Source organism: Filicampus tigris, chromosome 4 (genome assembly GCF_054856515.1).
Source record: "Filicampus tigris isolate MCC_2025a chromosome 4, RoL_Ftig_1.0, whole genome shotgun sequence".
In the NCBI taxonomy this organism is placed as follows: domain Eukaryota; kingdom Metazoa; phylum Chordata; class Actinopteri; order Syngnathiformes; family Syngnathidae; genus Filicampus; species Filicampus tigris.
The window spans coordinates 1,540,775-1,557,278 of NC_141220.1; the positions used below are offsets into that span (position 1 = coordinate 1,540,775).

Here is a 16,504-nt window from a genome sequence, read left to right on the forward strand (position 1 = left end):
TAGCACGTATTGTAACTAGATGACGTGTAAATGCTTTACCAAGGTTCTTCAATGGGAGTGATTTCAATCCATGTAAAGTTAGTAAATACAGTACAGCTCAACCTCTGGCTAACAGCACAGCTAGCAATAAGCTTTTTGAAGGCATGCGTGTGTGTGTATGCAGCCCTCCCTTGAGGGAGTGCGTGTGCCTGTGTGTGTGTGTGTGTGTGTATGTGTGCGTATGTGCGTGCGTGCGTAGCGAGCGTGTGTGTGTATGTGTATGAGCACTTGTGAGAAAAGCAGACGGGAGAGTCAAACAGAGGAATGTAGATAAACGGTTGCTTACCTGCTATTGAGAGACTTTGTGTATCAAAATGTGTGTCCATTTAGGACGGGTGAGGGGCAACTAGTCTAGAAAAATAAACTCACTTTTGAAAAAATCTGAATGGTTAATATGTATTCCTTTTTTTTTTCTCAGAACACTACTGAGGTGTAACAAGTTCCCAACATATTAAGTGACAAACGGACGCTAATCATTAGTTGTCTGTAAACAGCGTGCAATGTAACTTGGTGTGTTTTTATTTTTAGCTTTAAAAAAGTCCCCCTCCTCTGTTGCGTGCCTAAGGAGAACGTACCCAAATGGCCTGCTGATAAGGTGCCTTCTGACCCTCCAACCGTCAGCAGCCATGAATACAGACGTGTGAGGGAGAATTTAAACCATTATTGTGGAAACTAATTCATATTTAATCACCTACACCAGGGTTTTTCCAAATTTGTCATCTTCAAGGTTTAAAAACTTTAACATTTACTAATGTTGTCTTTCTTTTTCTTTATTATTAACACAATTACAGTGTAGACTCATATTTAAACACCTACAGAAGGTTTTTTTTACAAATTGGTCAACGTTTAAAAACATTTTTTATATATAATTAACATTTACTTGATGAAGGCGGCACGGTGGTCGACTGGTTAGCACGTCCGCCTCACAGTTCAGAGGTCGTGGGTTCGATCCCGGCTCCGGCCTCCCTGTGTGGAGTTTGCATGTTCTCCCCGTGCCTGCGTGGGTTTTCTCCGGGCACTCCGGTTTCCTCCCACATTCCAAAAACATGCATGGTAAGTTGATTGGATACTCTAAATTGCCCCTAGGTGTGATTGTGAGTGCGGATGTTTGTCTCTGTGTGCCCTGCGATTGGCTGGCAACCAGTTCAGGGTGTCCCTGCCTACTGCCCAAAGACAGCTGGGATAGGCTCCAGCACGCCCCGCGACCCTTGTGAGGAGAAGCGGTACAGATAATGGATGGATTTACTTGATGAACCCCTATCTTTATTAATAACGTAATTAATGTGTAGACTAATTATACTGTTTATACATTTTATACAATCCCTAAATTGTAATCTACAGTATAAAGATGAAACATATTACAAGTACAACCAAAGATTACAAACAACTCATATTCTTAAGTAAGATTTATTGATTCTGTACTTAAAAAAGAAAGTGTTCATAAATGTATCCTTTACACAATTATACAATCACTAAGTAGTAATCTAGAGTACAACGATGAAACATATTACAACTACAACCAAAGATTACATACATCAATTTATATTTTTAAGATTTATTTATACTGCATTTACAAAAAAGAAAGGTTAATATATGTGTACTTGTACTTGCACAATCATACAATCAATGATGTTTTACTATTTTTCATATATGGGCCATTCTACTGAATTGGTTGGAAAATGTGTGAAATGTGTATTTTATTTCAGAAAAACCTTTATTGTATTCATGTTGCACCATATCTAAGGGGCACAAATATAGTAAAAGTACAGTCAATTTTCAAATAGTATTTTCTAACTTTTCCCCAATATCTTGCCTGTCCCTAAAATGTGTTGCTACCGAAACACACAATTACAGAAGAATAAAAATAATTCTACTAGCCGATTCATATTTTTTTCCATTCCCCCCTCTACAGAGTATTTTTTTATAAATCAATATATATGGTTTTGACCAATCAAAATGAATTTTTAACGGAATTTAATGTGACTTTTTCGGAAATAAATCAAAATTTATATACTATTTTTCATTGTAAAATGTAGAAAGTTGATCATACTGACTTCAAAAGTCATCATTAATTAAAACAAACATACCCTTAAACAATCATTATCAAAAATTGTAGGTTGATTATTCAAAACATTTTATTATTGTTAAAACATCCGTTTTTTCGGTAGTGACTGCAACATTTCAGTAGTGACCATATTGTTGCTGCTGTTGCAGTAATAGTTTGTGTGAGGGTAGCATTGTAATCACTTAACTAGTTTTGCTATATTTGAACTTTTAACGTGTATTATAACTAATGAAAAATTATTTTTTTCCATTTTCTAGTGCTTTGTGCTGTACTCAGCGTTGCGGGGGGTTGGAGTTGATCGCAGCTGACTTAGGGCAAAAGCAGGGTAGACGCTGGACCGGTCACCTGTCCATCACAGTTCTCTTCATCATTGAAAAACTGTGGTTTCACCTTCCAAATGAAAATTTAATTGGAATGACAAACATTTTTGTAACATACATTTCCCTGTATGTATGTTCCCTCTCTCTCTGTCCGGTGGTCTTGTCTTTTGCGCCATGCTCTTCTGACTTTCCTTTGCTCTGTGCTGGATAATTCATTGGTAGACTTCAGCTTTCCTTCTTCCTCTTATTTCTTTCTCTTTTCTTTATTAAATATTCTTTGGATTTCATTGGGGCGGCACGGTGGTCGACTGGTTAGCACGTCCGCCTCACAGTTCAGAGGTCGCGGGTTCGATCCCGGCTCCGGCCTCCCTGTGTGGAGTTTGCATGTTCTCCCCGTGCCTGCGTGGGTTTTCTCCGGGCACTCCGGTTTCCTCCCACATTCCAAAAAACATGCATGGTAAGTTGATTGGATACTCTAAATTGCCCCTAGGTGTGATTGTGAGTGCGGTTGTTTGTCTCTGTGTGCCCTGCGATTGGCTGGCAACCAGTTCAGGGTGTCCCCCGCCTACTGCCCAAAGACAGCTGGGATAGGCTCCAGCGCGCCCCGCGACCCTTGTGAGGAGAAGCGGTACAGATAATGGATGGATGGATGGATTTCATTGGGTCATTGTAACCATTGGCCTGTACTCTGTCTCTGCTGGTCTTTTTGGCTTTTAGGTGTTTTTCCCTTCAAATTAAGATAAAATATTAAATAGAATATGTGCCCTGCGACTGGCTGGCGACCAGTTCGGGGTGTAGTCTGCCTTCGCCCGTTGACGGCTGGGATAGGCTCCAGCAACTCCCCGCGACCCTGTATAGGATAAGCGGTTTGGAAGATGACATGACATGACATGACATTAAATAGAATATTGTTAAAATCAGAGAGATCTATGTATGACATATGTATCTATGTATTATATTATTTAAAACTTACTTTATTAAAAAATAAGCATCATATTGTCACTAACAAAACCATTATGTCACAACCGAAACCTTTCTGTATGTTTCGGTAGTGACCGATTTGGGTTTATTATTCCCTTCAAATTAAGATAAAATATGGAATATAATATTGTTAGGCGGCACTAGTTAGCACGCCCGCCTCACAGTTCAGAGGTTGTGGGTTCGATCCCGGCTCAGGCCTCCCTGTGTGGAGTTTGCATGTTCTCCCCGTGCCTGTGTAGGTTTTCTCTGGGTACTCCTGTTTCCTCCCACATTCCAAAAACATGCATGGTAAGTTGATTGGACTCTCTAAATTGCCCCTAGGTGTGATTGTGAGTGCGGATGTTTGTCTCTGTGTGCCCTGCGATTGGCTGGCAACCAATTCGGGGTGTCCCCAGCCTACTGCCCGAAGACAGCTGAGATAGGCTCCAGCACGCCCGCGACCCTTGTGAGGATAAGCGGTATCAATAATGGATGGATAATATTGTTAAAATCATAAGGATCCATGTATGACATATGTATCTATGTATTATATTACTTGAAACTTACTTTATTAAAAAATAAACATCATATTGTCACTACCGAAACCATTATGTCACTATCTGTATGTTTCGGTAGTGACTGTTTCGGTTTTATTTTTCCCTTCAAATTAAGATAAAATATGAAATAGAATATTGTTAAAGTCAGAAATATCTATGTATGACATATGTATTATATTATTTAAAACTTACTTTATTAAAAAAAAAAACATCATATTTTCACGAAACCATTATGTCACTACCGAAACGTTGGTGTTGACAATACTCAACAATGCTAGGCACAACGTGGCTACCACAGACAGTTTTGAGTGTGTGTACAGAGATAGAAAACAGTACATTTAGCATTAAAATCAAAAGTGCTCATTTTATTGCCGAAATGAGGTGTTCGGTAGTGACGGTCCTTAAAACTACATGCTGATTTTCAGACTTTGGAGGGCACATAACTTAATAATGCTGCCAAGTAATTACTCGCCATGTGCCCAGTGATGAACATGAAGGTAATGTCTCTTACTGGTGAAATTTCTGGGGATGTGGCTAAAATCAAGCCCTGTCTACAGACAAATACTCTTTGTTTCGGTAGTGACATGAAAAGTTGGGACATGTTTTTTGTTTTTTTTACATGAAAACTTCTAATTTGAAAAAAATCTACAAAAGCAATGTAAATCTTTCACCACACATTTAAAAGCAACCAAAATGTTCTATTAAAGTAAAGTATTTTTTAAATCGGCAAAAATCTTCTACATTTTTTTTTCATGAATTGAAATTTAGGAGTTAGAGATTGGGACAGTCACCTCCCAATAGGAAGTGACATATAAAAGATGACTTTTTATACATTCAGTTTAAGAGTATCTCAATAGATGCCTTGTGGTAAAATAGATAATAACAAGATATTACTAAATATGCAAGGTCTGAACATTTCATTATTTTTAAAAATTTGATTTTCATTGTGGGACAGAAATTTAAACCAATTCGGTAGAATGGCTCATATTGAGGTGAGTGTCTGTAAAAGTAAAAGGCAAAATAAGTGAAAAAAAAAAAGTAAAAGGCAAATACTAGAAGTATTTAAACAACTTTTTGTTTCTTTACAGCTGCTTAGGAACTTTTAGGAGGTAGTAAGTTAACTTTTAGGATTTATTTCAGTATATTAGAGAATGTTTAGGTGATGGAGTATTTTAATTTTTAAGAATTACTTGAGTAAATCCAGCGGTGTTAAATTCACATTGTACTTGAACACTTGGAATAGGGCTGCTCGATTATGAAAATGTATAAAATTAGCAATTATATATATTTTTTAAAAGGTGCAAATGTATAAATTCAAGTTTGATTTTCTTGTATGTAAACACAGTATGTTAATTTTTGTAATCGTGGTTATAGTAATGGCTATTGTAATTGAATTTTGATTAATTGCATAATTGCACCACATTTTGTCTAGGTTTCTGGGATTACCTTTACCTTTTTACCTTTAAATGACTGAAAGATAGATTAAGGTAGCTTTTAGATTTTATTTCAGTATATTAGACAATGTTTAGGTGGCTTCATGGAGTTTTTTTTTTTTTAAATATTTTTAAGAATTACTTGAGTATATCCCAGAACTTTCAAGAAGTACCTCAGTACATTTAAGAATAGTTAGATAACTTTTAAGAAATATTCGGGTATGTCTAGGATTTTTACATTTAAGAAATACTTGATTACCAGAAGTATTAATGTAACTTCACATTGCACGTATACACTAGGACTCACTTCACAACTGAATTTTAATGTTGTTATTTTCCGAGAAAATGATGTAGAGTTGGGGAGTTGGGGTTCCTGATGTTCACCTCCTGTATGTCTCACCAAACTGTTTGTGGGTGTTCCCAAAACCAGGATTACAGGAATTTTCAAAAAGTATTTATTGATAGCAATAAAAAACATCTAAAAAATGACAAATCAAGGCACTTTGGACGAATGCAAAATAAAACACCAGTCCACAGACCCGCCTGGGAATAAAATCACCCTACTTGGAAACCAAACAAAAACCTGACTGATGATGAACACGCTATGAACACTAACGATGCTTATAGCAAACCCGAGCTCTCTATACAAGTAGACTGTCGAATGGTTGAGAAGGTGTTACTGTTTGACCTGAAGGACAGGGTTGATGAGAACAAGTGAAAACAAGGTAAGCGTTTATTCCAAATATAAAAAAACATAGATCGCGACACTTTCTATCAACAAAATTGCTTTCTCTCATCAGTCATCAATATTGAAGTCTATGGCTTGTCACTTCTCGTTGTAATAGTAATCTTTCAACAACTTTCTACCTTTGTCAGAGATGTTGACACCGGTAGGGGACCATGTACTCCCTCGGAGCTTGTCAAAAATCTTCTTTTGATGCGATAACTCTCTCAGAACTATCTGGGCCGTACCTTTAACTTGTTGATACTCGGTGGGCACTTGATACAGGTTCAACATGTAATCAAGGCTCGGGATAAATTTCTTGTTACAGAGTAACCTTGTCACATCATTGTGTGTCGTAATAATAATCTTCCCCCTCCAGACTGACACGTGTGATGACTCTGACTAGGGTGATTATTTTTACACCCGTCACATTGTTCTTTCGTATATTTCACTAACACATCCTGCAACAAGTGAGTGACTGACTGTTTGATACATTTCTAGCAAGAAGTAGTCATCCAGCTATATGGAGGCATCATAAGACGAAAGGATAACAACAACATCCATGCGAGATCCTTCTCCTCCTCTGACTCCGCCTTCTCCTTCTCGGGGTCGTCCTCCTCCTTTTCTGACCCCTCATCCTTTTCTGATTCAAGCTCCTCCTTCTCTTCTGACTCAAGCTCCTCCTCCTCTACCTCTGTTTCATCCTCCTCTTCCTTCAACTCATCCTCATCCTTCTCCACCCCCTTTTGTTTCCCTTCCTCAGTCAACTTCTCTTTTGGCATGTTCTCCTTCTCAACCTCCTCAAACACAGACAGCTTCTGCTGAGGGCACTCCGTTGTAAAAACGTGGTCAGCGGTCACCGTTGGTTCCACCATGAGGTTTAGGTCAGCCACATTCACTTCCGTTTCTTCACAATCATTATTGTCTTGGTTGGCGGTTATCAGTACCAGAGGTTTGTAGGTGGTGGGTGTTTGTCTCAACCTTTTAACCCCTGGTCCACTCTCCATTGGCTGACCCCTTTGGGGTCCCAATGGTGTCCATACCGTTTCTATGCGTCTGGATGTCTGTCGAGTTACTGGAATTGTGGATGTTGTTTTTTTTCTCGAGCCACAGGTTGTTATGGCTTGGTTTGGAGATCTGCTGCCTTATACCTACCGAAAAGGGGTGTGGATGACCCGCCACCTTGCCATAGGCGCGGTTTTCTCGAGCTCGAGGGGGAAAAATTTAGAAATAATCCAATATGACAGAACTGTGGCCCTTTTACTAAAACATTATATTGTGTAGGTTTTACTTCCTACTCTGATAAATTAGATGAACTCTCATAACGACTATTAAAATATCGGTATTCTGTATTCAAACATTTGTGGTCGTAAAAGTATGCATTTGTCTGCGTAAAATTGTGATAGTCATAAAAAGCATGTAAAAACCTGAGACCCTGAGAGTCTCAGTTCTACACTCTCAAACTAAAAATACTTGTTTTAATACATCAATGCAAGTTAAACATGTAAATCATGGAGATAAGCAAGTTCAAATAACATTGATAATGACATTCACTTCATTCAAAACTTTTAACTTTTATGACTGGACTTCAAATAAGTTTGATCATGACATTCACTGCATTTAGTCTGCATACTCACATTGTATTGTTGGTTAGCTTAAAAACAACATTCAAGTTGACATTACTTCATAAGCTTAGCTTGATACCTGCATTTTTCTCAACATGTGGTTTCCTTTTTAAGGGCCCAGCTCATTATACCTTTACCCAAACAATTGGGTGGGACAGGGCATGATTTAAAAACAAACCAACAAATAAATACAACTTTCAAATCTATGTGCGTGTAAGAATGAGGCATGCCACTGAATAAATTTGACATACAGTTACTCTCATGTTAAACAGATGCTAGGTTCAAATGAACTTAAAAATATTCTTCCTTCCATTTCAGTATGGGGTTCCATTTGTGCCAAAAATATGTTATGTGTCGATGTGTGTGTCTATGTAGACGTCTATGATACGTGTCTGTTTGTGTCGATGATAAGTGTTTGTTAGACGTCCATGTGTAATGTTTGTTAGACGTCCATGTTAAGTGTTTGTTAAACGTCCATGTTAAGTGTTTGTTAGACGTCCATGTTAAGTGTTTGTTAGACATCTATGATGTGTCTATGTAATGTGTCGATGATAAGTGTATGTTAGACGTCAATGAGAAGTTTTTTTTATTTCACGGTAGACAGCGCAATCTATCTGCACCCTCACTATACAATACACTGATAACAATGAACAGTGCAATATTTGATGTAATGAATCTTGGTTTTTTTTTCATTAATGTAAGCAGTACTCAAGTTTAGCAAACTTCATACTTTAAGCTATTGTTTGGCTCTTTTTATTCCTTTTTTTTAATCCCTATCCTATTTTCTTTCGTAGTGTACTTTATACCTCACTGTGATGACCAAAGTCAACACCAATTTTCTTACTGGGATTATTTCTGATTCAAAAAGTAATACCAATAAAGACAAGTCAGAGTAATCCAATTTTTTAAAACATTATAATGCAGTATTGTTGTACAATAATAAAGGGGCATAATTGTCATACACTGTAAACACTGGGAAAATTGGGGGTGGGGGGCTTCAATTGTCCTCAGTGTCCATTGCAATGATGCTCTTCAAGAAAAATCTTAATTCTGGCAATAAACACTGGTTGTGGCTTGTTACATTGGGGAGTCTCAAGTCCACTGAGCTAAATTTACTTGGCACCTAAATTTAAAGATGCCATTTTGTTTCAGGAACAAGCAACAATCTCATACACAGCGAGAAATCTTCTAAAATACTGCATGATTTTATTTCCACCAACAGTCAGATGCAATATTTCTCCATGAGTCTCTTGGGTTCCTCCTCCGAAGGGTCAACTGAAGTAGCCTGGCCCAAGTGATGGCGCTTCGCACCAAAGTCAGGACATAACACTTACACCCTGTGGCGATCAAACAAAATGTTTACAGATGTGTTTCTGAAAAAAAAAAAAAAAATTACGGTACACATTTCAAAATATTTCAGAAAATACTTAAGTCTCTCATAACATGTCTTCGTGGTGAACCAGACAAAGTAGATGAGTAGTTTCCACCATACAAATTCATGTACATCAATATAAAATGCTGGTATTTTCAATTAACTATAAATAAACAATGGACAACTGTTTAAAAAAAGTTTGTTTCATTTCACTTGTGTGATTACTTTACTCAATTTCAGAAACACCATCAGTTAACAGTTAACATTTTTAAAAATTATGAAACTAAAGTTTAATTCTATGTTTGACATAACCGCGGGCGACTGGCTAGCACGTCCACCTCAAATTGCAGAGGTCATGGGCCTTCCTGTGTGGAATTTGCATGTTCTCCCTGTGCCTTTTCTCCGGGGACTGCGGGTTCCTCCGACATTCCAAAAACATGCATTGTAGGTTAATTGGACACTCTAAATTGCCCCTAGGTGTGATTGTGAGTGCGGATGTTTGTTTGTCTCTCTGTGCCCTGCGTTGGCTAGCAACTAGTTCTGGGTGTACCCCGCCTGCTGTCCAAAAACAGCTGGAATAGGCTCCAGCATGCCCCCGACCCTTGTGAGGATAAGCGGATTGGATAATGGATGGATGGATTTGTCATAACAAGAACTATACAACATTAAACTAACATTTCATTAATTTATATTGTAGTTAAGACATCTTAAATAGTTCCAAACTGTAATCATTCAATGCTACATCTGAGAAGCATTTCTAAGTACTCATTGGATTTGTCATGTCATCTTCCAAATCGCTTATCCTATACAGGGTCGCGGGGAGTTGCTGGAGCCTATCCCAGCCGTCAATGGGCGAAGGCAGACTACACCCCGAACTGGTCGCCAGCCAGTCGCAGGGCACACATAGACACTGTCACTGAGCGGGAATCGATCCCACGCTGCCCGCACACAACTCAGGCGTGTGTACCACTACACTATCAGCGGACTCTCATTGGATTTGTAATCACAAAAATTGTTATCATGGCCACAGTTGGCATATTGGTACACTCGCCTGAGTTGTGTGGGGGCAGCATGGGATCAGTTCCTGCTCAGTGACGGTGTCTGTGTGTGCCTTGCGACTGGCTGGTTCAAGGTGTTGTCTGCCTTTTGCCCAAAGTCAGCCCTAACCCTAACCCATAAACACAGCGAGCTTACGTGTAATATGTTTAACATGAACATCATGAATTTAAAAGAACTTGATGGAGTAAAACCTGACATGTGATCACAACAAGGGCAGGGAACAGCAGTGGCTATCACCAAGGCTACCCAGAGCCTGCAAAAAGAAAAGTGAAAACAATATGACGAAATCTGAACATGCACACGATTGCAAGAGATTGTTGTCCACCAGGAGGTACAATTGACTTTGAAAATAACCCCGAAGGTAATGTGATATGTTGTCTTCGAATATTATCACCTGTAACCCATAGATTTATTGGAAAAGCATACTCATGTCGCTAGCATGAGCATGAATCTTAATTGTTCTTTTTGGTTTTTTGGTTGTTTTATTAAATATGAGCACTTACGTTAAAGTTGAATTATTAAACAGCTTTGCCATCTTATCTTATCTTATAGCAGGGGTAGGGAACTTCAGTTCCTCGAGAGCCATATCCTACCTGTTTTGGATCCCTCCCTACTACAACACACCTGACTCAACTGATCAGGATTGTTTCAGACGTCTACCTAGCATGCTGATGAGCTGATCATTTGAATCAGGTGTGTTGTAGTAGGGAGAAATCCAAAACAGGCAGGATATGGCTCTCGAGGAACTGAAGTTCCCTACCCCTAGCTTATAGCATACACAGCCAGCTGCATATATATATATATATATATATATAACATATACTGTACATATACACATTCAGACTGCTTAGATTCTGTAAATGTTTCTTTTATGCCTTTAAAATGCACCATTGGGACGATCATTCCTATATATATATATATATATATATATATATATATATATAAATATATATATATATATATATATATATATATAAATATCTCAACAAATTGACAAAGTCGAGTTAGACTTGATATTCATAGACATGGGTTCATCAAGTAAATGTTAATTTTATATATAAAAAAAATAAAAATATATATAAAAAACGTTTTTAAACGTTAAGACTGACCAATTTGTAAAAAAAACTTATGTAGGTGATTAAATAGGAGTCTACACATTAATTGTGTTAGTAAGAAAGATAAGGATTCATCAAGTAAATTTGAAAGAATTTAAAGTTTGAGGCTGACCAATTTGTAAAAAACCTTATGCAGGTGATTAAATATGAGTCTACACATTAATTGTGTTAATAATAAAGATAGGGATTCATCAAGTAAATGTTAATTATATATAAAAAAGTTTTTAAATGTTGAGACTGGCCAATTTGGAAAAAAAACCTTATGAAGGTGATTAAATATGATTTAGTTTCCACAATAATGGTTTAAACTCTCCCTCACACGTCTGCATTCATGGCTGCTGACGGTTGGAGGGTCAGAAGGCACCTTATCAGCAGGCCATGTGGGTCCGTTCTCCTTAGGCACACAACAGAGGAGGGGGACTTTTTTAAAGCTAAAAAATAAAAACACACCAAATTACATTGCACGCTGTTTACAGACAACTAATGATTAGAGTCCGTTTGTCACTTACTTAATATGTTGGGAACTTGTTACACCTCAGTAGTGTTCTGAGAAAAAAAAAGAATACATGAATCAGACCATTCAGATTTTTTCAAAAGTGAGTTTATTTTTCTACACTAGTTGCCCCTCACCCGTCTTAAATCGACACGCCTTTTGATACACAAAGCCTCTGAAGAAAATAGCAGGTAAGCAACCGTTTATCTACATTCCTCTGTTTGACTCCCCCGTCTGCTTATCTCACAAGTGCTCATACACATACACACACATATGCACACATACACACACACAGGCACACTCACTCCCTCAAGGGAGGGCTGCATACACACACACGCATGTCTTCAAAAAGCTTATTGCTAGCTGTGCTGTTAGCCAGAGGTTGAGCTGTACTGTATTTACTAACTCTACATGGATTGAAATCACTCCCACTAAAGAACCTTGGTCAAACATTTACACGTCAGCTAGTTACAATACGTGTTATGTGCAGATGATCTGACATGGAGAACTTGTATGTGTACAAATACATCATACCAAAGTATTGTATATAAAGAATATAGAGATATACAGTATTGATGACATAACTTAATGTTATTCATGAACATGCACGAAGACATAGTTACATCTGAAACAGATATATTGATTTCATAGGTTATTATTGAATGCATAGACAGCTAAAATCTTAAAACAAATAGATAATGACGACATAAACTAGTGTTATTCATGAACGCATCTACAGTTAAATCTAAAACAAGATCACATTCAGATGACATAAATGAATGTTATTCAGGAATGCATGGACAACTAAAATCCTAAAACAATAGGTAATGACAACATATACTAGTGTTATTCATGCACGTTAAGTCAAGAGAAACATGTATTGATGAGATAAACTTGTGTTATTCATGAAGCTAGGTAGGGATAGAAGTATTTTAAAGTATGTACTGACTGTCCATTTTTTTGTGGTCTGTTTGTCTCTGAGTTTCTTTGAGATGGTGCTCAACCGAGATTCTCCTTCTGCTCAAAATCTTCTCGTGCCACTTCGTCTGTATAGACCACACTATTGTGCGTTTTTTTCCATTTATTTTTTTAATGCTTGGTCTATACTCCTACGTTTCTTTCAAGGTTAACTTCCTAATTACCAACCTGGATGCGAAAGTATAACCACTGATAAACAAAGAACCTCTTTGTAAGACTTATCATAGTCAGACACATACATATTGTAAAGCACATACACACACCTGAGTGAAGCCTATCTGTCTGCATTTTAGGGAGGCATGCATACACGGATGCTCCAGCGTAGGAGGGGTGTAGTAGGGTGAGCCGTTTGTGTTTGAAACTTGGTATGAGAAGAGGCCTTTTCTGAAACCATCTTAACTTTCCCAGCCTGTGATGGCTTAATTGTATACTAACCTGATGATTGTATGGGAAATGGCCTAACACGTTGTATTAAAAAAATGAACTTTAATTGGCAGCCACTCTTTGACATCTTCACTTTTTTTATGACTTGAAAAGGTCAGGGGTTATTTGGAATGGCTAAGATGTTTGAGAGACATTTTGAAACAGCTTGGGGTATATAATATAAAATGAATGGTTGGGAAGCTGGGCGAGGGGTACGCTTCACCTATACACAAACGCATACACATAAACGCACCCATATCTACATACACTATACGCATACACACATACACACGCACATGCACACTCCCACACACGCACACGCATACACATAAATGCACACATACGCACGCAAGATGGTCTGACTGCTGTTGCTCTTAACACACAGACAGCATCCATGCAAAGGTGGGGGCTTCATTTTTGTGTCGTGGTATGTGAAGAGGTCTTTGCCCTAAAGTTGCCCTAACACGTTGTGTTAAAAAAAAGTTAGTCAGTTAGTCAGTTAAAAACAAACAATTGAAAAATAAAAACAGATCAATGTATGCACAATCATGCCTGGACTTGCCTAAAAACATGTCTGTACATGTGCCTCTGTTACTTTGAGCAAGGCGGAAGTATAACGTCCATACCCATATTTGGTCATACCGGAAAAGATGGCGGCAGCCTAAAAACATGTCTGTATATACTTTGAACAAGGCGGAAGCATGATCTCATTCATATCCTTATTTGGTCATACCGGAAAAGATGGCGGCAGCCAGGCCGTGACGCATGGCAACGCAAAATGGCCGACTGGAAATGACGCATGGCAACGTAAAATGGCCGACAGGATGCGAGGTATCGGGGCGGGGTTAAGGGTAAAATTACGTTTCCGGGCTACAAAGGAGCGTGGTTAGGGTTGGAATCATGGACTACAAAATGACGCAATAAAAGGGGCGGGACTTATGGGCTACAAAATGACGTCACGTCTAGTTTATTTCCGGACTACAAACCTGCCAAAAAAGTTTGACGAAAGGGGGATCTTACTATTTTTTGAGGTAGTGTGGCTTGACAATGATCAAATATGATCGAAAAGTGTTAACGCAACACCAATAAACAATTGCAAATATCTACTGCCAAATGGAAGGTAGACAATATTTTACATATTTTCAACATCTTAAATAGTGCCATTGCCCAAAAATGACAATGTAACACTGATGATTAAAATCAAGAGGGGCTTAACTTGTCAGTGGTGATGGCGACGAGGGTCTCTTCTTTGAGGTCCCATGCAGAGAGCATCGATCTCGGGCCCTGTGCGATCGTCTGTCCTGGAAAATATGTTGTCTGTCTTGAGCACTCTGGTGTACATTTGCCACTTGTCGTCAAATGCACAGTCAGGCTCATATAGGGCTCCGTGGTGCGGCTTGACCACAGGTCGGATGTGGCTGTAAAATGCTGGACATGTCTAAGCTTGGCAACGAACTTCTCCCTCTCAGTGTTATACTATTGGGAAGCACGGTTTGCGAAAAGTATTTTCACGATGATATGGTGTTGTTCTTGTCGGCTACTTTCAGGAGGCGTTTAAACCCTGTGCGCTCCACTGGATCTAGATCCTTCGATTTGTGGTAGGCTATCGCGTTAGTTATTTCTATCCACCAAGGCGTTCTCTTGTATGGTGTCGCCCCTGCAAATGCCTCCATTATGGGCACTTCTCGAACCTTGCTACTCACTGAGAATTTCACACATGTCCGAACTCAACAGCATGGCTGTGCTGTAGGTGGTGAAAAAGACTTGACGTGTTGCTTTGGGTGGTTACGATGGTTTTTAGACACACTATACATTTCATGCTCTTTTGCTCAACATCATCTTTGTGGAACCCAAAATATTTCCAAACAACAGACGTCAAATTTCTTTTCGGAACAAGCACAATAGGATCAACTCGACTAATGTTACTTCGTCTTCAGCTGTGTCAGGCGCTTCTTCATTTGAACCATCAGCCATTTCCTCTTCGTCTGTTTCTCTTCTTGTTCAGACTGGATGGGTGAAGTCACATGACTACACATGCTGTACACCAGTGGTGTCCAAACTTTTTGCAAAGAGAGCCAGATTTGGTGAGGTGAAAATGTGTGAAAACTTAAATTTTTTTCTCGATATTCGTTACCAGTCACCTTGTCGTAGTTTGCATGTTTCGTCTGGTAATGACTCTTGATATTGAATTTCTTGAAAACAGCCACAGTCTCTTAACGAACTTGGCAGACACAGTTGTTTTGTATTTCAGTAAAAAAACATATTGTCGCTGTCCTGTGAAAAACACGTATGTGCAATTTTGGATTGTGCATTGTGCGAGTGAGCGCATCCTCCCAGCCTCTATGCTCTAACCGTGCATCTGCTCACTTCCACATTTCCTCATTCTCATTCAAGTCAGCCATGGAAGGCTGATCCTTGGGATATGTTGAAGTGGTCATAGGTAGGGATGTTCACATAAAGTTTGGTGCCAATTGATCGCCGTTTTTGGATGGAATGGAAGGTGGCATGGCCATATTCCTCATTAAAAGTGGGTATTATTCATTCTTTATCTTATTTCCTAATTTATCCAAAATGATTTGATAAAATAGAAAATGACAACTCGTTTAATTTTCCTGATCAAAAAATATATAAACTGAACTTGTTTGTGAAAAACATGGCCTTCCTGACCCAAGTGTCCCTTTACGTGGACGGTTCACAAGCAAATACACAGCATGTACTTTAGTCCGAATGGCGGTGTTGTCATTGTTCTCCATCAACTGCAGGTCCTGCACCTACCCGTTTGTAAATTGCACATGCGAGGTTAAGGTTCATAATATTTAAATTGCTCCAAAGTGTAGGCACTCACACTACACACAAGGTACACGAAAATATCCGGCGCACACAAAGCTCCACTCAGTATTGGGAATTCTGTAGGGATCCAAAGCATTTATAATGTGTATTTTTGCAAGAACTCGGTCTCTGGCTTCACTGTCTAATTTGTCCTTGCAAAGCCCTGCCAATTTCTTGCATTTTAACATGTTTTTGAAACGAATAATACACAGCCTTAAACGTACGCTCATTCACCGTAGCTCCTAACATGGCGGATGATGACATTATGATTACGCGGTGCACGGGCCCTATAGCATATTGCTCGTTTACTGTAGGCCATTCCTGAGAGACAAAAAAAAAAAAAGGAAACAAACTCGTAAATTTCTTTGCTGAGTGCAAAGCCCGCAAGAGGAGCTTTGTGTGAGTACAACTTATTTTATGAAGTGGAATTAGTGGGATTTAAATCCATGGAACAGTAATTGTAACCTATTGTTCTTTTTTGTACCGCGACAAGCCTTTTGCATATAATCAAA

At 38.6% G+C, this 16,504-nt stretch overlaps 1 protein-coding gene across 1 annotated transcript in view; it reads left to right on the forward strand.

Annotated features, from left to right (window-relative positions):
- The window catches only part of plcg2 (phospholipase C, gamma 2), a 106,045-nt gene that overhangs the window by 2,971 nt on the left and 86,570 nt on the right, over positions 1 to 16,504 (forward strand). The window lies entirely within an intron of this gene.